The 27,633-nt window shown below is 36.5% G+C and overlaps 1 protein-coding gene across 1 annotated transcript in view; it reads right to left on the reverse strand.

Annotated features, from left to right (window-relative positions):
• LOC5572570 overlaps positions 1–27,633 on the reverse strand; it is a 319,211-nt gene extending 291,578 nt beyond the window's left edge. The window contains exon 1 of the mRNA XM_021848886.1: positions 26,822–27,633. The gene's annotated coding sequence lies outside the window, so the exon portion shown is untranslated. The remainder of the gene's footprint in view (positions 1–26,821) is intronic.

Genomic DNA, 27,633 nt, shown 5'->3' on the forward strand with positions numbered 1-27,633 from the left:
CTGTGCCTTTGAAGTTTTAGTGCAATTTTAGAAGTTAGATTTCAAACTGTTTCACCTTAACCGAAAAAAAATATTCGGTATAGTAAGAGCCATCATCATTACGCATAACCAGTACCAAATATTTTGTTGAAAATAGTTCCCAATTTTGAGAAACTATTCGTTTGATGCATTTCGCCATACAAATATTTTTTTCGTTAGCTTTTAGCGATTTTTCGTGCATAGACACTAGCGCATGTGCGTTACTATGTGGTGAGTAGCGAATCAGGCCATTCATGTAACCCATTTGAGATAGCGAAAAATTATATTTAGAACGAAACTAAATATTTGGGTATAGAAGGATGAGGTAATTCGTCAACAATCCCTTTGTTGTTTCGCTCGTTCTTGAACCCCCAAACCTGGATAGCGAGAAAATGCAGTATGCCGAATATTGACTAGGCTCTTTTACGTAGGATGTTGACCGCGCTGGGCGTCTGCTTTGCTGGATTCCGCTGCCGATGACGGCTCTTTTCATACGTTCAAAATTTCAAGAACTCAAGGCGATTTTCCCAGGGATTTATTTACCCATGGGTGCATGCATGATTGATTTTTTCCGTGTACACGGGAAGTCATTTTTTTTGTAGTCAAGCAAAGCGGACCCGGGAGGAAACCTACATTGGCTTTGGGCTACCTTTAAATCACCACCTAGAAAGCTGAAAATTTCACAGAACACTATTTTACGGTAAGGATAGCAAGGAAGATATGGGAGATTGGATTTTCAAACTTTTTTTTTAAATTTTGAACCGTCCTAGTGTACACGTACCTTGAAAAACGTCCAGAAACCCTATTAGAAGTTCATTCAGAGATTTTGCATAAGTTTCTCAAAAGCTCATAAATTCTCTCATGATTTTCTCCAAGTATTACTCCATAATTCCACATCGAAATTTTAGAACATTTTATGGCACCTAAGATGCAATTTTTCTCTCTTGATATACTAATATATTCTCAAAGATCTTCATATGGTTTTCATGGCCGTGCGGTTAGCGGCGTCAGTCGTTAGGCGTATTGCGAACACCACGAAATGTGAGTTCGATTCCCGCTCCAGTCTGTGAAAACTTTTCATCGTCACTGGACTACTAGGTATCCGTATTGTCAGTTGCCTAATGCTAGTGATCGTTCAGTTTATGCAGCCGTTGGCTGGAAACGATGTAAATTATCTTTTTTTATTCTTGTTGAGATTCAGGTAAAATGTACCACTGGAAAATTATTAAAAACATATAGATGTACCAATTATGGATGCAGTAAATCAACAATATGGATAAAAAACAGAGACTATCCACGTTAGGCTTTCAGGCTGATTTAAATATTAATATTCTTTTATGTCACAGTACTGAGCATTTATGTTTTTTAGTTCACCAAAATATTGTAACACCCATAGTTTTAATATTTTTTGCAGATCCCTCGTGGTTCAAGCTATGTGAAAAAAACTGTATCTTCTTCCTTCTTCTGAGAGCTTTCTTTGCCAAAGTTGCCTTTTTTGCACTCGTATATCGTGTGGCAGGTACGATGATTCTTTATGCCCAGGGTAGTCAAGGAAATTTCCATTACGAAAAGATCCTGAAACGACCAGGAATCCTGAGTTCGACACCTTCAGCATGGCTTTGCTTTGTAGCCGCGGACTCTAACTACTCGGCTATGGAAGGCCCATTGTACTGTATGTTATTTCTCGAAAATTTTGCACACTTATTTTTTAATGTTCAAAAACCATGATTTTTCCAGTACATTTTTATTTCATATCATTAAAAGTGGGCTTACTACTAATTTTATGCGATTTGGAGTTATTTGAGATTTACTACGGATAGATATGCAACTTTTTAATTTTTTGGCAGAATACCATACAAATGTGATTCAATTCCCAACAATTCCCATATAACTAATTCCCATACACCATATTTCACATATATATATTTTTTTATTATAGCTGGTTTTATTATTTTGCAGGCAATTTTCAGCTATTTTAATTATTTTTTCTTCATCATTGCACTCATAAAATACTGTTTTTTTTTTGTAGTTCTGTAATGCTGTTAGCACAAAAACTCATGAAATTATTATAGGTCAGCAAAAACAATTTAAATTTTTAACTTTGCATGGAAACCTCATGTATTACATTGATTTTCGACTTGATTCAAAATTTAAGTTTTGAATAATCATTGCCCAAGCCTCTATCGGTAAGCCGTACAGTGTAAAATTATTTCAAAGTATTCGGAACAATGGAAACAGTGCGAGGCAGTCCCTTTTCGAATTGACATATTTTACATTCGCATAGTATGTTTGACATGACGGACGTGATGAAGTAAAATAAATGACTCTTATATTATGTCTACAGTCAGTTCTTGTGCGTTACGTTTCTGTCTTCATTAGACTTTGAATAACTCTAAAACGCGTAAAATTAGGGATATGATAACTTCGGGAACTTTTCTTGATAGGGAACGTTATCAAGAAAATACAAAATTTTCGATATTTTCGAACATTAAGATAATAATAAAATTAATAAAAGCATCAAGTTTGATACCCACTTTTGACGATATACAATAAAATATACTGAAAAAGTCATGCAAAGCAATCAAGTTTAGTTATTTTTCCTAGATATCTGAGAAATCGCTGAACTAAAAATATTTGTTTGACATTACTCACGAAAATCTCCTTGAAACGTCATTTCTTAAAGTTTCCCCCATCCAAAAGTTTGATTGTAACATCCTTAACGACCATTTTGAGGTTGAGTGGAATTTGGGACACCCTAGTCCTCATGCACTCTTTGTACTATTTATCGCCAGCTAAATATTTTTAATTCGGTCTCCCTAGCAACATACACTTATCGGTTGAAGTGCGTTACTGGATGAAAACATAAATTTTGTAACGGGTGTCGTTTAGCAAACTGCTAGGTAACATATGTGTGAGGCAAGATTTTCAAATGTTCATTTTTCGAATGTTCTTACCAAATCCTAGTTATTATCAGTAACAAATAATTCCTGTGAATACTAGCCATTATATTCCAATGGAATAATGGGAAAAATCTCTCCTTGTTCCCACTATTGTTGGTAGTATAGCCGTTATTGGTACTTCTACCCTACTTCTGTAAACACAGTCAACTCTCCCTTACTCGAAATTCTGTAAGTCGATATATCCTCTAACTCAATGGAATGCGCGGTCCCTTCAATTTAGCATACTTTGATCCCTCTGTAAGTCAATACCTCTTCAACTCAATGTTCCCCAACTCGATGCGATCCGTTTGAGTTTCCCGAGCAAATTTACCTCTCTAAGTCGATATGTTCATAAAAAGTTTCAAATGTCCTCCAAATGTTATCAAATTATAAATTTGAATGTTATGATTATGCTTATAGTGAAATTAAGGGTTTTAGTGAGTGATAAAACTTAAATTTGTTGTTGACTGTTCAAAAGGTGTAAAGTAGGTGAATGTGTCAAAATTCTACTGTTTTTAACGTTGAAATACCTATTTTCAATGTATTTTGTAAAATTCACGCACATTTCAAAATTTGAAAAATATATGTTCTGTATCTCGATGCCTCCCTAACTCAATGGTCCCTTCAAAATCGAGTTAGGGAGAGATGAATGTATTCATCCACTTTCTGTAGGTAATGAAAGAAAAATTCCTGGAGATTTTGTGGTGCAAATCTTTGGAAGAATTCATGATAGAATTTTGAAACAGGATATGAAATAGCTGAAAAAATTTGCGAAAGGAAACGAAATAATTATAAATGTGCAAAAAAAAATCCACTTATTGTAATTAAATACCTAGTTGAAGAAATTAAAAAAAAATCTTAGTAGGTTTTGAAAGATTTTTGTTTTAATTACAAGATAGATTTATGAAGTAATTCCCTTGATTTTGGAAGAAAATTTATAGATAAATTTAAAAATTTTCAAAGAAGTTATTTTTTAGAAAATTTTATCGTGAAATTTTGGAAAAAAAATCTATAAAATTCTCACAGGAATTCATGACAGATTTTCTGAAAATAAAACCTTCTAATCCTAATAAATTAGATTGTTTGTCCATGAACATGTGCTGTTGAATGGTGACGAATCTGTTATAATGTATCAAACATGTCAGTATAGTTCCATAAGATAATTGGAGAAAGTCTAACGCTATTATTGATAGTGAGGAGATTTGTAAAGCAATACCGGCTAACAAATCCGATGAGGTTTTCGGCCATAATTCAAATGTTTACTCGCCGACTTGTTGATCCGCATTGCCACGAGAAAAACCGAAATAAAACGCTTTGCAGACCATCTGATTCGCCAAACTGTTCACTTGTCAGACTCATTCACTAGCATTTTCTCTAGTGACTTTTCAGCAGCACTTTCTTCTAACGGGCAGTCAGTCCTATCACAAAAAATAGAACGACGAAAACCAAGAACCGCACATAAAGCCCGTTTCGGCACCGTGGCTGTTTTTTTGGCCTTTATATTTTTTATTCACTCCCAGTCTGTTGGGGTTGCCTTTAAGGTTCAGCTAGCAAAACAGTTTTTCCTTCGCTGTCAACGAGGAGATTACACAAGTGATGCTAATCTTTTAATGCCCTTTTCATGGAAGCCAAAACCAACTGCTAGCAAGATATGCCAGTGTGGAATTTGGCCTAAGAGGATGCCGGCGTTTGTTCCGAATCTAGGGTGGTAGATTCTTGTCTGATTACATACATAAAAGAGATTCATAACTCGAAAATACTGTTGAAGACATTAAGAGATCCTTGGTATTTACTGTTTTACTGTTGGGATCAAGGTCGGCATGCACTTGGGTTGCCTCAGTGGAAAAGCTGACCTCCATCAAGAGACACCTGTTTTTGTGAGGGATCCCATTTGACCAATGCTAGCGAAATTACTAGACAAACACGAGATGGGATACACATCCGTCATCACTTCAGTGAACCCTTCTGTCAACACACGATACCGACAGGACTAATGTAATCAATTTTATCTTTTGGGTTGCGTTAATACTCCTACGCGAAATTTCCAGTTGTGTGTCTGCGTGCTTCTCTACATTAGATGATGGAAAAGCCGCATGCCAAAACCCAAATTCAACAAGTCCTGCACCTTGATACTGGGAACCGAGCTTAGGGGGTGCTAAAGTCAACACGGTAGATAAATCTTCATTTAACATAATCAGTATGTAAACATATAGAAATCAACCGGTTTCCATAATCTCACATGAGCGATTACTCTTTTTGGTTGCAATATTGAATACTCTTAAATTGATTTATGTTAACATTAATTTTAAATGTATCACATTAAATTGATTAATTTTAACACTTATATTAAGGCTGTGAACCGTTTCACCTGTTCGTTTAACTTTTAGTTAAAATTTGACAGCTCGATAGTTATTTCCCCTCCGGTTAGAAATAACCCTGCTCTGAAGCATGGTTAAACTTGACAGCTCGAAAGTTATTTTCTGCTCCCGTGAGTTTGAGGATAACTAACCATCTGTCAACTTTGTTCTGAAATAACTACTCGAATGTCAAAGCTCAAATGGGTCGACCGCGATGTTCAATTTAACCATTTGAGGGGAAAATAACTATCGAAACGTCAAATTTTAACTAATAGTTAAACAAACTGGTGAAACGGTTCACAGCCTAAATACTAGTGGTCCCGGCAAACTTCGTCTTGCCATCAAGTAGGCTGTTGAAAAATGCTATGAATCGTCCCATACAAAATGACAGTTCTGTTCACTCTCGTTTTTTCCAATTTTACTGGTGAATATCATGGGATTTTTATACAGACAAACACGTCGGAACCCTTGACAAACAAAGCGGATAAAGAATCATCCCGAGCCGTTTACCCATTCATAAGCCATTTCGTGACATACAAACACCATTCCATTTTTATTTATATAGATATGTCAGATTAGGCTTAAACTAAAGTTTATTCAAATCATTTAGCCTTTAAATTACTTTGCTACTAATCGATTATCTTACTCTAATTTTGAGCACGCGTGTAAGATTAAAGAAGTCGACTCTTGATCCCCTCTCCTCTAGGTTAGTCCACTTTATGTTGCAATTTATCACTAGTTATGACATAGTTCAGACGACCGTACAAAATGCCCGAAAACCACCGTCTGTCTTAACACGACGTTTTAACGATCATCTGAAATGAGACAGGAAGTAGGGGGACATGGAGCAAGAGTGACACCCGGGGCAGAAGTGCCACCTCCAATTTGATGTAGTTCAAATCATTTTTCTGTTGTTTAACCCAGGATAAATATAATTTGAGTTCTGATTAATGTTCGTGTAAATATTATAATTGAATATTTTTACTACGAAAATTAAAAAAAGTGTATCTAACTCGCCAATGAAAAATTGGCGAAATATCATAAGAATGTAAGATTAGAAAATAAGGTTTGACTCCCATTTAATCTAAAGCATAACGATTTTTTCGCACAGTATCAATGTTTTACGATTGTTTGATATGGTTGTAAAGATTTTTTTCGAAAAAGTTCTTCTGACTTTTAGTTTTACGTGTATAAAAACAGTATATCTTATGGGGCAAGAGGGACACTTCAATTTCCTCATATAAAAACAAATGAAGGTTTGTTTTTCTTGTCTTATATTACATCAAATCAAGGTTTCTTAACAATTTAAAACAAAATAAACCATCTATGGCATTCAAAAACGATTCTGAACAGTTGTACTATTATTTCGATAACCAAAATAGGGTGAAAACTTAATTATGTTCGTAAAATTACGGTTTTATTATAAAGTTAACTTGTATACTCTAGAAAATACAGTTTAGATGAGGATGTAATAATATATAAGATTTGTTGCATTTTACTCAGGTGGTCTTCTTGCCCTGACGGTGAAGAATCTGATTGGGCATTCATCCGCTAAGTGGCGCTAAAAATATTTTTTCAATCTTCTCTACATCAAGATTCATTAACTAAAAGGTTGGTGTCTTCGGCCAAGCCATTCAACACATCCACTTGGTGGCTCTCGTAACAAATTTTCTTCAATCTTTTGTATCTAAAGATTCTTATCAGCTCATCATAGGCTATCTGGCCATGGAAAATCTGATTAAGAATCCAACCGCTAGGTGATGGTAGTAACAAATTTTCGGCTTCGTGTCTAAGCTTGGATTCTAATTGAAGAACAATCCAATAAATGGCGCTATAGTCCATAACTCCATAACTTTATATTTAGAATCTTTATATTGAGTCCTAGAAACATAATAAAAGTACTCGCGCTTAGTACCATACAGGCGTATCTGCAGTGATCCATTTCTCTTCATCGACTTTCTCTTTGGACTAATACTGGAAATTCAATCAATTTTTGGAACATATTATGATGCAGTATGACGAAGGACGTTAAGCACTTTCTATTGAACCAACAATATTGGTCGAAAACATTCTCCCGGCCAAATAAAATCGATGAGGAGAAATCGATCACTGCAGTTACGCCCTTATGATACTGAACGCGAGAGTTGATTTTTATGTCTTCCCTAATAGCATACACTGAGCCGATTTGGTTGTTCAACGGTATATGGTACGCATATAATTTGGCACTATTGGATTTTCATATAGCATTCACCTCGGGACGGAAAAGCTCATTACATATCATATGCAGTTCATATAAAGCGCTTCTTAAGGACCATTGACAGAAATTATATGAAGAACCCTTAATTTTTACAGACAGGGAGAGCGATAAGTTTGCATTTGACTAACCAATACAAACCAGTGAGGCTTGTTTGTAAATAATATGTGAAATAATAATTTGTTTCAAAAGCACGACAAATAATTTGGATTGACACGGCATATGCAGTTAATTATATGTTTATAAATAAAATGTTTATTGTTGGTTCATAAATTAGAAATTTATTATTTTGCTGAAACATAAACTTGAATAATTCTTCTTCTTCTTCTTCTTCTTCTTGGCATTAACGTCCTCACTGGGACAAAGCCTGCTTCTCAGCGTAGTGTTCTTTATGAGCACTTCCACAGTTATTAACTGAGAGCTTTCTTTGCCAAAGTTGCCATTTTTCGCATTCGTATATCGTGTGGCAGGTACGATTATACTCTATGCCCAGGGAAGTCAAGGAAATTTCCTTTACGAAAAGATCCTGGACCGACCGGGAATTGAACCCAGACACCTTCAGCATAGCTTTGCTTTGTAGCCGCGGACTCTAACCGCTCGGCTAAGGAAGGCCCCAAAAAAACTTGAATAATAACATAATTGAATAAAGAAAAAACATAAAGAATGACGAAATTGTTCAAAGCGAATTTTGCCACTGGGTCCCGATAGCCAAATTATTGGATTGAATTTCACTTCTGCATTTGCCCCCGTCAAAAATTTTTGAACATGTGTTTGGATCTAAAAAAATAACTACATAATTAAAACCTCATTTTTTAAATAATCAATCATTTACCTTTGGCTTCAACACAAATGATCTGCCTCTATTTTATTAGATTTGCATCTTCCCGTTATTGACCAGGGAACCTTGAATCTAGAAGGAAATCGTTCTAATATTCCTTGTATTCAATTTTTTAATTTATTACTTACCTTCAGAAAGAAACTGCAATAATAAACTTCATTTCAAATCACAATGAAATTCTGATGATGATCCAGAAATGCTGGTTGATAATACATTATGGTTTCGATTCTGACAAACAGTTCACAGAGTAGTGTTTGATCCTTTGCTCGTGTCGCTTGCTCCTGCGGGGGCGGGTGATGTGAGCAGGATCAATCGTGTTGCGCGTCGCTCGCGCGGCATGAATAAATAGTGGCGTGATTCGCGGATAGGGTCAGTAGTGTTTGATCCTTTGCTCGTGTCGCTTGCTCCTGCGGGGGCGGGTGATGTGAGCAGGATCAATCGTGTTGCGCGTCGCTCGCGCGGCATGAATAAATAGTGGCGTGATTCGCGGATAGGGTTAGTAGTGTTTGATCCTTTGCTCGCGTCGCTTGCTCCTGCGGGGGCGGGTGATGTGAGCAGGATCAATCGTGTTGCGCGTCGCTCGCGCGGCATGAATAAATAGTGGCGTGATTCGCGGATAGGGTTAGTAGTGTTTGATCCTTTGCTCGCGTCGCTTGCTCCTGCGGGGGCGGGTGATGTGAGCAGGATCAATCGTGTTGCGCGTCGCTCGCGCGGCATGAATAAATAGTGGCGTGATTCGCGGATAGGGTCAGTAGTGTTTGATCCTTTGCTCGTGTCGCTTGCTCCTGCGGGGGCGGGTGATGTGAGCAGGATCAATCGTATTGCGCGTCGCTCGCGCGGCATGAATAAATAGTGGCGTTAAACGGGTTAGGCGTGAATGTATCATGGATCGCATCACCAATCGCTGGTGACTCCCAGATCTTTACCTTATCCCACTAACCCAATATCCCTTCCATGACAACTGTGGAGATGCAGAAGATTCTTCGGTCTCTAGTAACAACGGTTGTCTAGCTAACATTCCTTCCCTTCCCCGATGACCGTAAGGACGTGGCCGGCGCCGTTATTGACTTTTAAAATTTGAGCTCTCGATTTGTGCACATTGAAGAATGGTTAGCTAATCCCAAGCCCCATTCATTGATTCCCTGTGCAACTTCGATTGCTCTAGTCAATCACGGAGTAGCAACTACGAATTGTACGGTCATATATGCTCATGCTCATGCTCATGCTCGATTCTGACAAACAGTTCACATGAGAGACTCGAAAATTGACTAGCATTGTGAATGTTATATGCAAAGCACTCACCAAGTAAAGGCTAAGAACAAATAATTTTTGTATGGACTCAGAACTTCAACTTTTATTTGAAGCCTTGTAAATCTGAACGGATTTAATGATGATAAGTATTGAAATGTTATTGAAATATGTGTGTAACGCAGGAAGTAGAGATTATATGCAATTTCTGATAAATACGCCTGTTCCAATTATTTCAGTGTAGACAAACAGACGGGTATATGCATCGCCTGATTTGCTATTCAGCACACGGAGCTTCTGTATATAGTAAACCTTTCCTTGATTTTTAAGGGACCATCGAGTAAGGTAGGTTTCAAGGTATAGAATTCATATTTTTCAATATTTGATTTTCTCGTTATTTTACCATGAGTTCAACCTTTATTTGAACATTTGAAGACTTTAACCTTATAGTTCATCAGGATATTCACATAGAATTGCGAAAGAAATTGTTATAAAAGCTACATAACGGATGCATTTCAAAATAAATTATTCCCTTGACCCTTGATATGAGCTGAATAACTTTGCCCACAACACTAGGGATAGCAGACGTACTATTTTTAGAGTGCTTGTACTCTTAGCAGCCCTAAAAATGTGTACTTTTCTTTTTTGCTCTACTGTACTCTTTGCCAGATTGTCAAACAAGTTCAATAACTCTTAAAAAAAAAATAGACTAACCTCTTTCATATCATAACACAGGTTATACACCGGTAACCGACAAGATTAAAAAAATGTGTACGACTAGACACAATATTGATTATAAATTTTCAACTAACTATTGATATTCAGTTGAAAATTGTTGGAGGGATTATGAATAATGTAGCATATTGTCAACAGCTTTTTTAAGCGCTTTTTCTAGTAACGTCATTTTGTCAACCCAATGTTTGAACAAAACTGTGGGAATGAAAGGGTTTTAGCCTAAAAATATTTATATAATATTATATATCATTTATTTATATGTGTATTGACAAACTAGTGGTCCCGGCAAACTTCGTCTTGCCATTAAGTAGGCTGTTGTGAAACGTCATGTAATCACCCATACAAAATTACATATTAGTATTCCCCGGTTTTCTCTATTATTCCGGAGACTATCCCAAACTTTTTCTTCACACGTTCACGTCGCATCCCTTGTCGAGTGTAGCTGTGAAAAACTGAACCCAATCCGTTTATCCGTTCTCAAGTTATTTCGTGACATACAAACATCACTCCATTTTTATTTATATAGATAGATAGATAAACCATTGAATTAAATTAATCATCAATTGGATTTTTATAATATTTTAAATAGAGCTTACAAGGGAAGGTCACGATGGTGTTACACGGGGTTTTCAACCGGACTATTTTTGTTAGATTCTACATGTCGAAATATGAAAAACTCAAAAGCCTTTCGGGTGATGGACCAGTGGTGTAGCCAGGAGGGGCTCTGAAAGGGGCAATTTTGTACGTATATTATACTATTGAGCTAATTGGAAATTTGACAAAAATATTTTTTTAGTATCTATTGTGATGGTAGAGAACAGAATTGACATTAAAGTATGTTTAAAACGTATTTTCCGTATATGGACACCAAAACAAATTTGGTTTTATTAGAATAGTATACCAATACTAAACCCATCCCGATTGCGCCTATGGCATGGAAAATACCTTTTCAACATAAATTAATGTCAATTCTGTTCTCTACCATCACAATAGATATTGAAAAAATATTTTTGTCTAATTTCCAATTAGCCTAATAATATAATATACGTACAAAATTGCCCCTTTCAGAGCCCCTCCTGGCTACACCACTGTTCCATCACCCGAAAGGCTTTGGGGTTTTTCATATTTCGACATGTAGAATCTAACAAAAATAGTCCGGTTGAAAACCCCGTGTAACACCATCGTGACCTTCCCTTGTTAGAGCTTAGAAAAACTTTAATTAAAGACAATGCTTAACGTTTAGATCCAAATTCAAGTCAGAACCTCTTCGTATCCAAGTGATTTATGATTAATTGTCTTTATATTCAAGTGGTTCATGTTGATTTACTTCATACCCAAGTTATTAGTGTCTAGTACTTTTTATATTCATGTGTTTCAGGATAGATTCACTTCATATTTAAGTAATTCAGATTTGACTCTCTTCATATTAAAAAACATGCCAAATTCACTCCATGTTCACTTCATATTCAAGTGATTCATATCTGATTTACCCATAATCAACTGTTTCAGGTTTGATTCACTTAATATTCAAATGATGTCAAGTGATTCAGGACTGTTTCACTTCATATTCAAGCGATTTAGGTTTAAGGTGAAACATCTCAGAACCCAAAGATGGCCGGCACAATGGCCGACTTGTGCCCCTACTCACGATTTCAAAGGCACAAAACTGGAGAAATAGTTGGCAAACTTTTCTGATCTTCTTATTTTAAGCTTTCTGCTAGTGCACAAAGCCGAAATAAAAAGTGCACGGTTGTTGGATGCTTTCTTTGCGAGATTTGTGCCTTTGAAGTTTTAGTGCAATCTTAGAAGTTGATTCAAAACTGTTTCACCTTAAGGTGAAAGTTCACTGCGTCTGCAGTAAGGCATTTTGTAGTATTCGTGAGATAAATTAAGTATATTGGCAGTATATGTAGTAGCGACATCTTAGGATGTTGTTCAAATACATAGCAACAACCCTAGCAACATCTGACTGACAGCCACAAAACAAACAAACTGGAGAAATGAACTAATCTACGATGACGTCGCGCCGCAACTTCCAGCGGGAAGAAAATCTTTACTGAACAATGGACCAATGCACAAGTTCACTCGTTGACGTTTGAGCGGTGCCGTGTTTTTGACGTGACCATGGGAACGGGTGAATTCGGCATTTCATTTTATGTAAACATGGCCCGCATTTACAGCGGAAAAGAAAAAGAAAATCGACAATAAAAGAAGACCGTGGATAAGTTCATACATTCGATTCCGTGAGAGCTTTTTACGCATAGTTTGTTCGAGCACAAAAGTGACGAATTATTAATTTTTCGCGTTGAAAAACAACTCCAGTCGAAAATGTGGAATATATAGAGTATTCCATCAAGATTTCATCGTGCTGCGATGTATGGAAGAGCAAGTATAAACGGAAAAAGTTTGTGTTGTCAGAGGGTACAAATGTTGTGAGAGAATAAGTGCATTCGCGAAGTGATTTTAATTCTTCACAAAACTAGGGAATTATTGATAGTAGAGATCCAGAATGTGTCCGGATGCAAAGAATATACACTGTATTGATGTGAGTAGCAAAATATACTCATTCTAAGGTTAGTTGGTATTTTTCACATTTTTCTTGGACGCTCTCAATGGCTTTGGGTGAGTATGGAAGAGAGGAAGCGCTTGGAGGAAAGGAAGCTGAGAGAGTTGACGGGTGCCATATTGACTGCCATCTTTGTACGATTGGAAAAAATTCCTTAAGTGATTCAGGTTAGATTCACTTCATATGCAGAAGATTCAAGTCTGATTCACTTTAGGTATATGTTAGTAATACAAGTCTGAATAACTTTATATTCAAGTAATTCAGGTCTGATTCATTTCGAGTTTAAGTTATTCATTTCTGTTCAACTCAACTTTTCAGTGGCTCATGTCTCACAAGCAGTTTAGTACCGATTAGCTTCATTTTCTTATGATTCTGGTCTGATTCCCTTCATGTTCAAATAATTTATGACTGATCACTTCATTTTCAAGAGATTCTGGATTAGTCCACTTAGGTTTTAGCAAATCATGTATGAATCACCTCACAATTAAGTGATTCAGGTATGACATAATATTCAAAAGTTTGAGATCTGATTCACTTCATATTACAGTGACTTTGCCGGAGATTTGTAATTCATGTGAATCACAAGATGAACTTGCTTAAAATGCTCATTGTTACTTGCTTACTAGCGCAACTTGGCGGCAGAACTAAACTGTTTGCTTCCGGATTCCTTGACTTTCGAAACAACTTTGTCGAAAACTAGAACTTTCTATCTAATCTGGAACTATATGCTCACTAGCGGCAAAATTTAGAACCAAATTGTTTACTTTCCGGATGTCCTTGACTTTCTGAACAACTTTTCCGAAGACTCGAACATTCTATCTCATGTGGATCACAAGGTAGAACTTGCTTATAATGATCAATTTTATATACTTACTAGCGCCACCTAGCGGTAAAATTTTGAACCAAATTGTTTGTCTTCAAATGAATGTCTTTGACTTTTTGGACAACTTTGTCGGACTCGAACTTTCTATCTCATGTGGGTCTCAAGATAGAACTTGCTTAAAACGCTAAATTTTACATGCTCACTAGCGCCACCTAGCGGCAAAATACGAACCAAACCAGTGGCGCGGGAAGTGGGTAGGACAGGTAGGACATGTACTACGCACAAAAACAGCTGGGTAGAACAGTCGAAGGATTGTCCTACCCATGATTCAACAAAAAAAAATGTTCGGAAGAAATTATTTAGCACATTTTCAATATATTTGTATGTATACTTGTTCTTATGGAGTATGGATGACACAATAAAGTTTTTCATTGTATTCTAATGCCTAGTGACATGATTTGTGCATGACCCCCAAAAGTTCTGACTCTTTTCAAGATCGATTGAGAATATCAATAGTGAAAATCCTGGTAAGCTAACTGTAAGAATCGTTACAAAGAACTTCTTTAACGGTTAGAAAAACAAATGGAATAATCCTCTAGGGCATTTCTGAATGAAGCAATGTGTGGTTTATGAAAAAAATTCTACGACTAATCCTTTATATGTTTTGGGACAAATTGCCGTGAACATTCCTGGAAGTAATTCTTGAGAAGCTTCTGGAACATCCATAGAGAACTATCACTATTTTAACCTAACGTTTCGACACGAGAATTGTGTCTTCTTCAAGGGAAATTAATTTATCGTTTATGTCTAGTGTTTGGTCTAACTTTAACTGTCATATGTTTGAAATTTCGTTGGTTTATGACTATTCGGAACCAATATCTCTTAACGTATTTATAGGCAAACCAGAGCACTCCAACGCTATGACCTCCAGTAATTTTCTCATAAAACACATATTTTTTCACTAGTTCTTTCACCGTTTTCTCCAGTTGAAAATAAAAAATGTTTCGACAATTTTTAAAGAAACTCTACAATGATTCTTGCACCGATTTGTCATTTATTTCAAGCATTTTCATAAGGATTATTTCAGATATTCATCTACGATTACTATTAGAAATTGCAAGAATTGCTCTGGGATTAGATATTAAGTTCCTTCAGAAATTTCTCTCGGTTTTTCTCCAGCATTTTATTTAAAATATTATTACCACAGCAATATTTCTTTAGAAAATAAAAATAAGTTTCAAGAAGTTTCTCCAATAACGAAATTTGAATGTCGTTTTTTTCAGTAAGACCGACACACATATTTTATTGGCTTTTGGACCCATCGACATTCGGACGGTTGAGAGGGAGGGATAATGAAAAAATAACAGTAAAATTTATAAAATATCAGAACTCATCGGATTTGTTAAGAAATTTTGTGGAAACCTACAGATTTTGATAAATATTTTTTCAACTGCCCCCTCAAAATACCAAATTGGGCCCGAAAATTTTAAAGGTCAAAGTCAAATTTATATCGGCCTAATTTTAGCAATTTATTAAGAGAATCCTAGGAAGAATTACAACTATAATCCAGGAGTAAATCTCTTAAAATTTTATCGAAGGATTTCAGGATTTTTTCAAAATGTTCTCTAAAAACTCTGATAAATTTCCCTGGATGAATAACTGTAACAATTTTTTGAGGACGCCTTGAGAAATGTATCAAAAAATTTGGAAGAATTATTAAAGGATTTTTTTATTCTTGAAGTACGGGAATGTTATTTTTTGTTATTAAAGTTAAGACCTGAGGGGCCTGTTCGGGTTTTTAAAAAAGAACGCGGACTCGTTGACGGTCGAAACAGAAGTGAGCAATAATTTTATTTCAATTAAAATGAAAACATAAAATGCAACCTAAGCAGCAGATCGGCGTTGACAACGGCCTAGATTCCACACGGGTTGATTGCAGCGCGTGGTGCAGCGTCAGCGCATCGCAGGCGATGGGTATCCGGTGTTATTTTGATGATTCGAATGAATGGGTGTTAACTACTCCCCCTTTGAAGTGTTGAGCCTCCTGGATCAACGACTGGTAGAACTGTATGTGTCAGCAAGTGTCGGTGGTTGATAAATGTAATGTAGCGGAGTGGCTTGTGGTTTTTCTTGAGGTGTGATGATGTTAACTGAAGCTGTTTGTTGACGTGCCTTAACGAAGATGTAGAATCCTAGTAGAATGATCAATGTTGTGGTGAATGAAAATCCTCCCCACAATGACCACGATGTTACATCTGTCTTTGTGTGCAGATATTCCAATTTTTTGATGTTTTTCAGATGAAGTTGGTGTATTCTGTTAATGCCAACAGTTTGATAAGTTTGGGTCCTGGATATGTTTAGGTCGGTTGATGGTGCAAAGAACGGTTGTTCTACGATTCTGGTTACAGCGTTTGTAAATGTAAAGTTCTGAAAGGTGATAGAACAGTTTTCGTATACGATGAGATATGAGCCTCGTAACTGTCTGTTCGTCGCTCCACAGGTATTTTGTAGAGTGTCGTGTACATCATTTAGAAGTACTGTTGTGGTTCCCATTTCGATGACTGGAATATGATTGTAGATGACTTCGTATGAACAGTTGCTTGGAGAACCTGTTATGACGTTGCTAATGCAACTATCGGTGGACACGTCTTTAAGTTCAGATGTTTTGCAAATGGTCCAATTAGCCAATTCCGTACATGGTGTTATCAACAGATAAAGGTTTGACACGCTTTTAAAGAAGATTTTGCCGGGTATCACAATACGCTCTGCTTGATTGATCACAGCTTCGACTCGAAGTTGTTGAAATGTAGTGTTGCTGAAGTTGGGGATGCCTACAATGTACAAGATGACTTCTCCGTTGGTGACGACTGATGTGGTAGCGAACTGCAAGGCTTCATCTATCAGGTTCTGGTGAATTCCTTGTGTCTCTAATCTGGATGTAATCTCTTCGGTTTCTGTTGGACTTAACAATTTGTTATTTAAAATATTCAATTTTGAAAATATTATTGCATTTCTAATAGCTTCGATTTCGTCATTTATTAGATCTAGATGAAACATAATTTTCAGTGAATCTAACTCCTTTGATATTTCGTTAAAATTTTGAGAATCTAAGAGGCTTATGTCATTCAAATAGATAGTCAAATTTGTAAGTGTTTTCTCTAATTTTTCGTTGATTTCTACTTGATCGTTATTATTGTCAACAAGGTGATTTATCGAACTATTTATATTTTTGAGGTCGTCTGAATCAGGAGATCCAGCCATCCATTTCCATGCTTTACCTAAAGCGTCCCATCTTCTGACTCTTTTGCTATTTAAGGGTTTTACTTGTGCTAGGTTATTTTTTAATGTCTCGATTCTATGAGTAAGTATTGGATTAGAACAATTTTTTTCATTTACAATATCTTCAAGGTAGGTTACAGTAGTTTGAATAGACGTCACATTGACAGTGTGTATGAATTTTGTGTAGCCTTCTAATATTCTTCCGTTTCTTAATTTTACTATAGCAATGGGATTTTTATCCAGGTTGTGGATTTGCAGGGATGCAAGGATAGGGGGTATGCTGGAATGAAAAGAATGGTGCGGTGTTAGAGGAAGGATTATTGGTTCGCTGGAATCTTACAAGTTTTGATTTCGTATGTTGATATTCTTTATGTTTGACTTATGCAAATTTTGATTTTTCTCGTTTCTTACCGTTACTCTTTGATTGGTTTGGACAAAATGTTTTTTGAAGAGAGGTTTATGTTTGCTTTTGAAAATTTTGTCTTTTACAAGAATCTCTTGCCCTGTTTCTAAATCTGGGGGCTCTTGTCTTTTCCTGTTATGTGTTTCCAAAAGTTTTTCTTGTTTCGCTTTTAATTGTACAATAACTTCGTCGTAGCGTCTATTTCTTACATGGTCAATTTCTTCAATAGGGACAGGATTACTGGATTTACCGAAAAGAATTTCTTTTGGAGTTTTCCCGGTGGTTGAATGAATTGTGTCGTTATATTTGTTCACGGATATTGCCATCAATCTTCGACAAGGATAAGATGGGTTTAGGGATTTTTGAATTCTGTATAACTCAGTGATAGTTGAATGAAATCGTTCAACCTGTCCATTAACTTCAGATTTATTGCTGGGGGTAACGTATGCTTGAATATTCAGATCTAACATAATGCCTTTTATTTCCGGCGACAGAAATGCTTTCTCGTTATCCGTTGTCACGGCTGAAGGAATGATATTAGACGTTATGGTTTCTTCAAATGCTCGACGAATATGAACAACATGGCGTGATTTAATAGGTATCATTCTTCCAAATTTTGAAAACTTGTCTAGGCTGGACAAAAAGTAATTGTTGTCAATCTGGTAAATATCTATATGAATGATATCGTAAGGATGGTTAGGGATAGGAGTTTCTTGGATATGGATTTTTAAAGGGTGTCTGTCGTATTTCGTTGTATTGCAAGTGTCACAGGTTCGTATGAAATCTTTCACTTTAGCAGAGAGTTTTGGAAAATAATGTGTGCGTAAAATTTGTTGCTTGTTCTCGTTGATGCCTCGATGTGCTCTTTCGTGAGTATTTTCAATTAATTTATCTTGTTCATTGGGGTCGGTTACATCAATAAGGAGATTTTGTGTGAATCGGATTTTTAATAAATTTGCTCTGCTAAAATATTTTCTGTATACTTCTTGAAGTTGTCCGAGGATGGTTTCAGATGTATGTAGGCCAATGAGTTTACTAGGTACAAAAAAGTTTTTTAAAATGGTAGTAAGTACTTGTTCCGTAAATTGAGTCCGTTTTATCAAAATTCTTTTATAACCTGGGAAGGGAGTCGTAACTATCGTTTCGGGATTAATTTTGGTATGCTCAATTATAATTTGAAGTCTAAATGCGTTAAGTGGGGCTTCAGTCGATATAATATAGTTACTGTCATCGTCTTCGGCCGAATGTTGTGTTGGAGTGAGAGAATTAATTTGAATTCGACTCAATGCATCCGCTACAACATTTGTCCGTCCAGGTTTATATATGATTTGGTAATCGTGTTCCTCCAAATACGATTTCCAACGTTTTAATTTAGCGTTAGTGTTCTTTGAAGATAAAGAGAAAGTTAGGGGTTGGTGATCTGTTATTACTACAAATTTTTGACCGTAAATGTAGTTCCTGAAAACTTTCAAAGCCCAGTAGATGGCAAGCATTTCTTTTTCTGTAGCTGAGAAGTTTTCCTCGGTTCTGTTCAGCGTCCGAGAAGCGAAGTGAATTGGTTTGTCTTTCCCTATTTCACCTTGGCTAAGAACTGCTCCTATAGCGTAATTAGAAGCATCTGTCGTAATAAGAAATTTTTTATCAAAGCTTGGGTACGTTAATATATCGCTGGAAGTAAGTATGGTTTTGAGTTGTTCAAAAGCTTCCTTCTCTGTATCTCCAAAGGTAATTTTTTTGTTAGATGAAGGGTCTCTCTCCCCTCTGAAGAGATTTGTAAGAGGTTTTGCTATTTTAGCGAAATCTTTTACAAATCTTCGGTAGTATCCAATTAATCCCAAAAAACTTCTTAATTCTTTAACTGTTTTAGGTTCAGGCCATTTTTCTATTGATTCTATTTTCTTTGGGTTCGGTTTTATTCCGTCTTTTGTAATTACGTATCCGAGAAATTCAACAGATTTTTTCAAAAATTCAGATTTATCAGGTTGCACTTTCAAATTTGCATCCTGTAATGTTTTTAAAATTATTTTCAAATTCTTTGTAGCTTCTTCCAATGTTTTTCCAAATACAACGACATCGTCCATGTACACATAACAAATTTTGCCAATGTGTTCACGTAAAACGTCATCCATTGCCCTTTGGAAAATCGCTGGAGCATTTTTTAAACCAAATGGCATACGAACAAATTCGTATTTGCCTTGGTTAACGGAAAATGCTGTTTTTTCAACATCTCTAGGATTCATCTTTATTTGATGAAACCCAGAGGCTAAATCTAAAGTAGTAAAGTATTGGTTACCTCCAAGCTGATCTAGTATATTAGAAATTTCCGGCATCGGGTATTTGTCAGATATTGTCTTCTGATTTAGTTTTCTAAAGTCTATTACAAGTCTGAATTTATTTTTACCAGACGCATCCATCTTCTTTGGAACAATCCAAACTGGTGAGTTCCATGGAGATCTGGATGGTCGAATGATTCCATCATCTAATAGTTTTGTAATTTGTGCATTAACTTCTTCTTTATAAGCGACGGGGTAAGGATAAGATTTTTGGTAGATAGGGATATCATCTTCTGTGCGTATATCGCATTCAACATTAGTTGTACACGATAATTTGTTGTCCGGATTGTGAAAAACTTGTTTGATAGAATTCAAAATTGGTAGTAAAGCATTTTTTTCTTCTTCGGTGAGATGTGAAGTTCTAATATCGGAAGTTTGGTTAACGTGGTTAATTTTGCGTGGGCTCGGTGAAGGGTAGTAAAATTGCAAAGGAATGTTAAGGGTTGTGTCGTTACCGAACACTTGGAAAGTCGATAAACTAGATATGAGATTGTAGTTTTCCCCAAATATAAATTCGGTTCCTATTAAACCGTCAAAGAAGGTATGGAAGTCAAAAACCAAAAATTCTGAAGGTTCTTTTCTTACTGGCTCAAATAATGAAAGATGCATCATTTCGGAAATAAAACCTTTACCGGTTACTCCTTTTACGGGTGCATCTGGAATTTTGAATACGGGTTTACCGGAGTGGTATGCCCATTTTTTTGAAATTAAATTTACGTTAGCTCCACAGTCAATCAGAAACTTCATTTCACCTCTAGTAGTAGGGATTTTAATGTATGGAAGGGGAGAGATGGTAGGTTTTAATCGAACCATTTGCTCACCCATTCCAGATCGTTCTCTAAAAAATTCACATTTGGCTCGTTTTCAGATTCACCTTCTTGAGGCTCAACTGGTTCTTGTGGTTCTAAAGTATTTGATAATTCTGCGGGAGGGTTGAAATTGTATTCTCTTATTTCGTCATATTCCTCTCTTGAACAATCTTCCAGTTGATGAGCAACTCGTTTTGTCGGGGGGTTATGAGCTTGCATTGATTCGGTTATTGGTCTAGACATTTTGAAATTTGGTCTATTTCCGTAATTTAACATACGAGAATGGATCGATCTATCAACGTCCATTGGTTCAGGCTTGGGTTGCTGTTGATAAAAGGTTCTGTTAGGAGCGAAGACGTTAGGCGAGTTTTGAGCATACGCTCTAAATGGAGTTTGATTTTGAATGTAGGGTTTGTTTTGAGTTTGTGTTTGGAAAGGGGGTGGTTGTCTGAAATTTATTGGTGGGGGCTGATAATAATTGTTTCTAGGTGGAGGCGGTGGTGCTTGTTGAGGATGCCTTTGAATAGGTTTTGGCGGTGGTACCGGAATGTTACCTCGAGGAGCTGGGATAGGTGGTAGAGGATGTGATTTGAAGGGTGCATTGCGAGCGTTCAAATTTAGGAACTCAACACAATAATGATAGGCTGAAGCAAGGGATTTTGGTTTGTAATTTTTGCAAAAAAGTGATAGCGGTTCACCTAGACCTCTAATGAATGTGTCTAGCGCCATCATATTGTACAGTTTTATCAAGGCGGCCTCATGTCCTTTCCAAGTTTCGTCTGTAGAGATGGCTGAGCTGATCAAGGTGATCATTTCTCGCACTCTACTGTAATAAGTTTCGATGGTTTCATTTTGCCTTCGAACCATGGTTTTCAATTGGTTGTCGAGTGTCATGAGGTCCCGTTTATCGGCATAATATAACCGCAGAACCTCTTTGATTTCATCCCAATTGTTGGATGTATTGTTTGAAATTAAAATGTCATTTGCTTCGTTTTTTATCTTTCTCCTGACTGTTTTCATCACGAGATGATATTCGAAACTGTCCCGGAAATCATCAAACAATTCCAGGCAATCTTCAACATCGAGAATCCAAGTGGATAAATCTCGTGCATTACCATTGAACTCAGGTAAATCCTTCACAATACTCGGGATTTTACCTCTATCTAAAAAGCTAACAGAAGCATCGATTGCATATCTTTGTGTTGCCTGGGTGGCATTTGGATTTGAAGAATTATTTCGCACCGTTAAACGTGCAGGTTGCAAAAGAGGGATTGGATTTGGTGGGTTTGCCATTTTTTCTAATTAAGATTTCACTAGCACTTCACTTCACTGTCACTCGCGGTTCGTTCTCGGTTATCTTTTGAAGTGGTTTTTAGGGTTAGTTTTTCGGATTAATCTGTGATATTCAGTGATTCGGTTACGGTTGGTCCGGCCTAGTCACTCTGAATTAGTAGGGATTATGGTTTAAGACACTAACGGCAAGCAGTGTCGTGTTAATCTTAATCTAATTTCTTTCTATGTTTAGTATTTACTTACAAATAGAGAAGCAGGGTGTTCATATCCCTGTCGGTGGCAGCGATTTGACTTCTTGTGGCCACTGATGCGGGGTAGCGGGTGTTCCTTTTCCCAGTGTGTCTTTTCGCCGTTCCTCGAAGACGCAAGTCGCCAATTTGATAGCGAGTGGAGCTGGGTCCGGTCGATGAGGATCCTATCCGGAGGCTGAAGACAGCTTCGTGATTAAACACTTATACGATTACTGGTTAAAAAAGGGTCCCGTTTTCGGGCGCCAGTTAAGACCTGAGGGGCCTGTTCGGGTTTTTAAAAAAGAACGCGGACTCGTTGACGGTCGAAACAGAAGTGAGCAATAATTTTATTTCAATTAAAATGAAAACATAAAATGCAACCTAAGCAGCAGATCGGCGTTGACAACGGCCTAGATTCCACACGGGTTGATTGCAGCGCGTGGTGCAGCGTCAGCGCATCGCAGGCGATGGGTATCCGGTGTTATTTTGATGATTCGAATGAATGGGTGTTAACTTTAACAAAGGAAAATCAATTGACAAATATCTGGAGAACTGGGGACTTCCTTCAAAAGTTTTGTGAAACGATCTTTGGGTGGATTCCTGATGGAACCTCTGTAGTAATTTCTATGGCTTCCAAGTTTAGTTCTCAACGGTATATGAAACGAAATTCTAGAAAGAATTACTTAGAAAGTTCGTGCAAAATCACTATCAAACCCCTAAAGACATATTCGGAATAATATGTGAAAGGAAACTACAGTAAAACGAGTACAGTAATGACCCGATTTTGTCAGCCCCCGATTATGTCTACCCCCGATATTAGCACCTGCGACGTTCTCAAACGACCGGTTACGGAACATGAGTCCGTTGCTCGATAAATACTTGTTTTTATTTATGAATCGTGGTTTACGGCTAACCAGCTGAGTGGAAGTTGAACAACTACCGACAAGCTAAACATTACATATACTTTGCAATTGGATTAAATGGCTGGTTAGCCGTAAACCACGATTCATAATTCAAAACAAGTAGTAGATTTTTGTTAGTATTCTCAACGAAAAACCAACCATAATGTCACTTACACTTCTTTGCGTTTGGGCCCCTGAAATATAGTGACTTTCTATTTCCAACCAAAGATTCCATAGGGTTAAAACTTTTCTTAGCTTCATCGTGCACAAAATATTTGACAATGTTTGTCCTACCCATGGTTCCGAACGTGGAAGCGCCTCTGAACCAAACTGTTTGCTTTCAGGACAGTGTTGATAGACTCTCACTCAAATCTCAATCAATACGTTCTCCCGTGAGAGCAAACTCATTAGAGATCTCACGCATGAGATTTTGATGCAAAATCACTCAAGCAACTCAAACCGTAAAAAAAATATTTAGTTGCAAAACCTGTCAAAAACTCGTTAACCCCGAATGTTGTTGTTTACGTAAGAAAGGATTACCATATTTTTACAAGACTAACAATAAATTATAGCCATGTGTGCGTAAACTGTGGAAAATACGAAACAATGAGTTAAAAAGGTGAGAAAACTCATCTATGATTTTTGACTGCTGAGTTGCGTGATTGACAACTCACACATGAAAAATCTCAAGCGTGAGTTATGAGAAATTGAGTTTTTCACAACACTGCTTCCAGATGTTCTTGATCTGCTGAACAACTTTGCTGAAGATCAACTGATCTTTGCAAATCATAAGGATCTCGAATTATAGCCACGTAAATTTACCTATTTTGAGATGATGCTAAACTTTTTGTGTGGTGATTCAATAATCAACTGAGTGTTGCAATACTTATTTTAGTGAGTCCGTATTTATGACGGGTATTGTATTAAGATCTCACCTAAAGATCATCATTTTTGAATATGAGTAAGAACGCCTTATTATGTACCTGAATTGAATATATTCAAAATGGCGATCATAGAAATGTTAGAGTTGAGGTTCCCCGAAAAACATCGGGATATCTCTTAAACCAGGTAATCAATGTTCTAATTGGACACAATTTTCGGAATAGAAGAAATGTAAACAAATTAGCAAAAAAAAATATAATTAAAGAAAACAAAAACAAAAAAATGTTAATGTTTTTTTAGCTAAAAAAGTAATGCGAACGATAGAGATGTCAAAGTAAATTTTCTTTTTGAGTACAAGATAGAAGTTACATAATTATAGGGAGATTTTTGGCAGAATTCTGATGTTTTGATAGACTCGGCTGGAACAAATCTTAAAATCTTCCTTTGTCACTTTCCATCAAAATGTGTCGAGGGGGAAACAATAAATAATAAAATGTTCCCAGGTGTTCTCAGGTAAATTTACCATTTTCAATTCCAATATGCTACAAAACCAAGGATGGAGCTATTTTCCCCATAAATATGATTTTATTCTTTAACGAAATATAAATTCATAACATTTATACAACATAATGAAGACAAGATATAGTAATACATTAGATACGCAGCTTGTGGATGATGATTACTCTTTCACTTATACATCCAGAAGAAGAAGAATCCATTAGAAAAAAATGTATTTAAATAAATTCTAAGAATGCTGCATTGATTGACAAGATGTTCTTTGAAGGTTTATGAAAATAATAATTCATTGAAATCACTAAAATATTCTATTCTGTAAGGCTATACTTTTACAGTAAAAATGGCGTAAAAGTTTACGCAACAACTTGCAGAATGATTTACATTTTAAGAGCACAAGTCGTACTTTCATTCAACGAGGCTTGTCGAGTTGGATAAATGCGATGAGTGCTGTAAAAATCGAGTTCTGAAACGTGTTGCGCACAGCATTTTTTGCAATTTCGTAGAGAACCACTTGGGGACATTAAAAACCATATCGCTTTCCATAATTTTATTATGTCTGAAAATGGTTATGTAATGATTCATTACACCATACAAAACAATTGCGTAATGAAAATGCGTTGCGTGGTAGTCAATACGTAACTGTTTCAAGTTGCGTAATGACTATATCGGTACTACTTAATTCAGTGCAGGAAAGTAGGCCGTTACATGACAGATTGGCGTGATAAAAAAACAGCCTATTGCGATGGAAAATTACCATTATTTCAAAAGAAAAACATCCAAAAAAATATACCAAACCTATTAGCATTAACAAACAGGTTTAAAACTAGCACAAAACACGAAAAACAATGAAAACCAACACAGAAAAGAAATCGTTTTATTTATTTCTCCCTCTGACATTTTGGAAAATTTTAAGGGGGAGGTGACTAAAGTAAAATTTCAAATTTGTTCCGGCCTAATTAATAAAAAAAAAAAGTTTTAAAACGCTATTATTTTATTAAGATGATAGCAACAGATAATGCAAATTCGCCATTCCATGGGAGCCACAAAAAACTGGTTAAATCTAGAGAATTTACATGACAATCGCAGTAAATTCTAGATTTTTGCTAATGTTGTTTTATTAACTTTTAGGCCTAGTTCCTACCAAAAACATACTTGATGTTTGCCCGGTTCTACTTGTTTATTGAATTGTCACTCTAGTATTGAACTAATTATCAATAAGATATTAATGCATAATAATACCTAATCGAAATATACACTCAACATTTAATAATAATGATTAAAAAACTACATTACCTAATAATGAAATATCGCTAAATATACACTTTAGGGGATATTTGTTCAGAAAATTTGCACTTGTGTGAAAAATGTGACCAAGAGTATGGAATCGCGACAAAGCAACGAAATTTTGTTTTATAGAATTTTGCCGGGAATATACATTATCTCTAATTAAAGTCATTTTTTATAAATAATCTAAAATTCATTGCATGTACAAGGAGACGGATCCTGTTCTTAGCACTTTTGATTCACTTCAACCGTTTTTTGCATGTTTTGTGTGCGTCATATTGAAGTGCTTCTTTTTAAAAAGCGCAAAAGTAGTTCTTTACCCTAAAACACCTATGTAAAAGCTTCAATAACAGCTGGAACCCCCGACTCTTTCACGGTGAATAAAATGGCTTTACGGGTGCGGAAAAAATAAAGCTTTCCAGCTGGTAAAGAGTTTGGATAAAAAGATACTCCATAAAGTGTTGCATCTTCATCCAGACTTTAGATTCAGACATAACACGTAGACATATATGTTTTTTTTTTTTTTTTTTCTAGAAACTTCTGTAAACCTTCTGCCGTTGTAATAAATAAGGTGAGATTCATAACTTAGTATCATGCACAGCAAAAAATAAATTGTAGTATCACATCGTTTTCACTTGCTTTGTGGATTTTATGAAAAACCGCACTCGAATAATTGTAGTATAATTGTAATATAATTGTAGTATAACCAGCTAGTGACCAATTAAGTTTAAGTTTTTAGCTTAAACGGATATTTGGTTCTCCAGATTCGTGCTCCTGAAAATTTAAAGTTTGGCTTCGATTCATCTTCACGTTAAGAGAAAAAATATACAGGATAATTATAGACTAAATCAGTTGGGAGATTTTAAGTACACATCCCTATTTATGTGTACGGAAACGCATCATCTTACATGCAAATTACTTCTGTTATCTGATTAGCACTGGACTATTGCCGCTACCGAACGCGTAAAAAATCTGATAACACAGTGAACCCCCCTGTATGGAAGCTAATTTTTATGCATAGACTTTCCAGCCATCGCCGTAGTAGTATGGGAGAAAAGAATTAATGCTCAGCAACCGCAAAAAAAATATAGTAGGTATATCTATGTACTCACGTAATTTTATGTTGATTGAGACAATTCCTCGAAGAAGATATTCCAACTGGCTGGGAGCTAAAACTTACGCTGGTCGTTCTTCCGGTCGCCGGCGGGAAAACACGTTCCTCAGAGAGTGTGTCGCGCGGTTAGAGCTTCTGGATTGCGGTGAATTTCAGTAATTAAGTTATTTGATTCAACCGTGGGTTCATCCGTCGGACAAAAATTCAAATCCTTTCACTCTGGTTTTGTCACTTTCAGAGCACAGAATCGACCACCTTGAACACTTCACCGAATCTTAAACACAGAACACGTCTGTTTCCGACAGCGGAAACTCTTCTCACTTTCAACCTGTGAAATTAAAACACTTTTTTCCTCGAACCGTCTGTCTCGTGTATATAGGCTTCTGGCCGTTCACATAAAAGAGCTAATTTGAAATCTTCAAACGCACACAACTTCCACTTCCGATTTAATCTCAATCCACACCGTCTAGCGCACCGTGATCTTCAACACGGTATTCCACTTCCGGTCTCTTCGACGGCACCAATTAAAACTCTTGCCGTCCGCTCAACGACACCAAACACTCTCCAAGCACTCTTCTGCCATCAAATCAAACTTAACACCCAAGACTCGAGGCGATCCTCGACGGTGGCCCCACTCTGACCAAATGTCCTGTCCACTCTAGGGTAAGGTGTATTCAACAAGTGTTATTTCAACGACGTCCTTCCAGCAAATCGTAAAACCCACCAACGTGTATACCCTTTTATAAACGATTTTCCACCGCTCGGGCCAAATGCTGAAGCAGTGCTGCTGATACGCCTTCCACCCACCCA

Source organism: Aedes aegypti, chromosome 3 (assembly GCF_002204515.2).
Source record: "Aedes aegypti strain LVP_AGWG chromosome 3, AaegL5.0 Primary Assembly, whole genome shotgun sequence".
Lineage (NCBI taxonomy): Eukaryota > Metazoa > Arthropoda > Insecta > Diptera > Culicidae > Aedes > Aedes aegypti.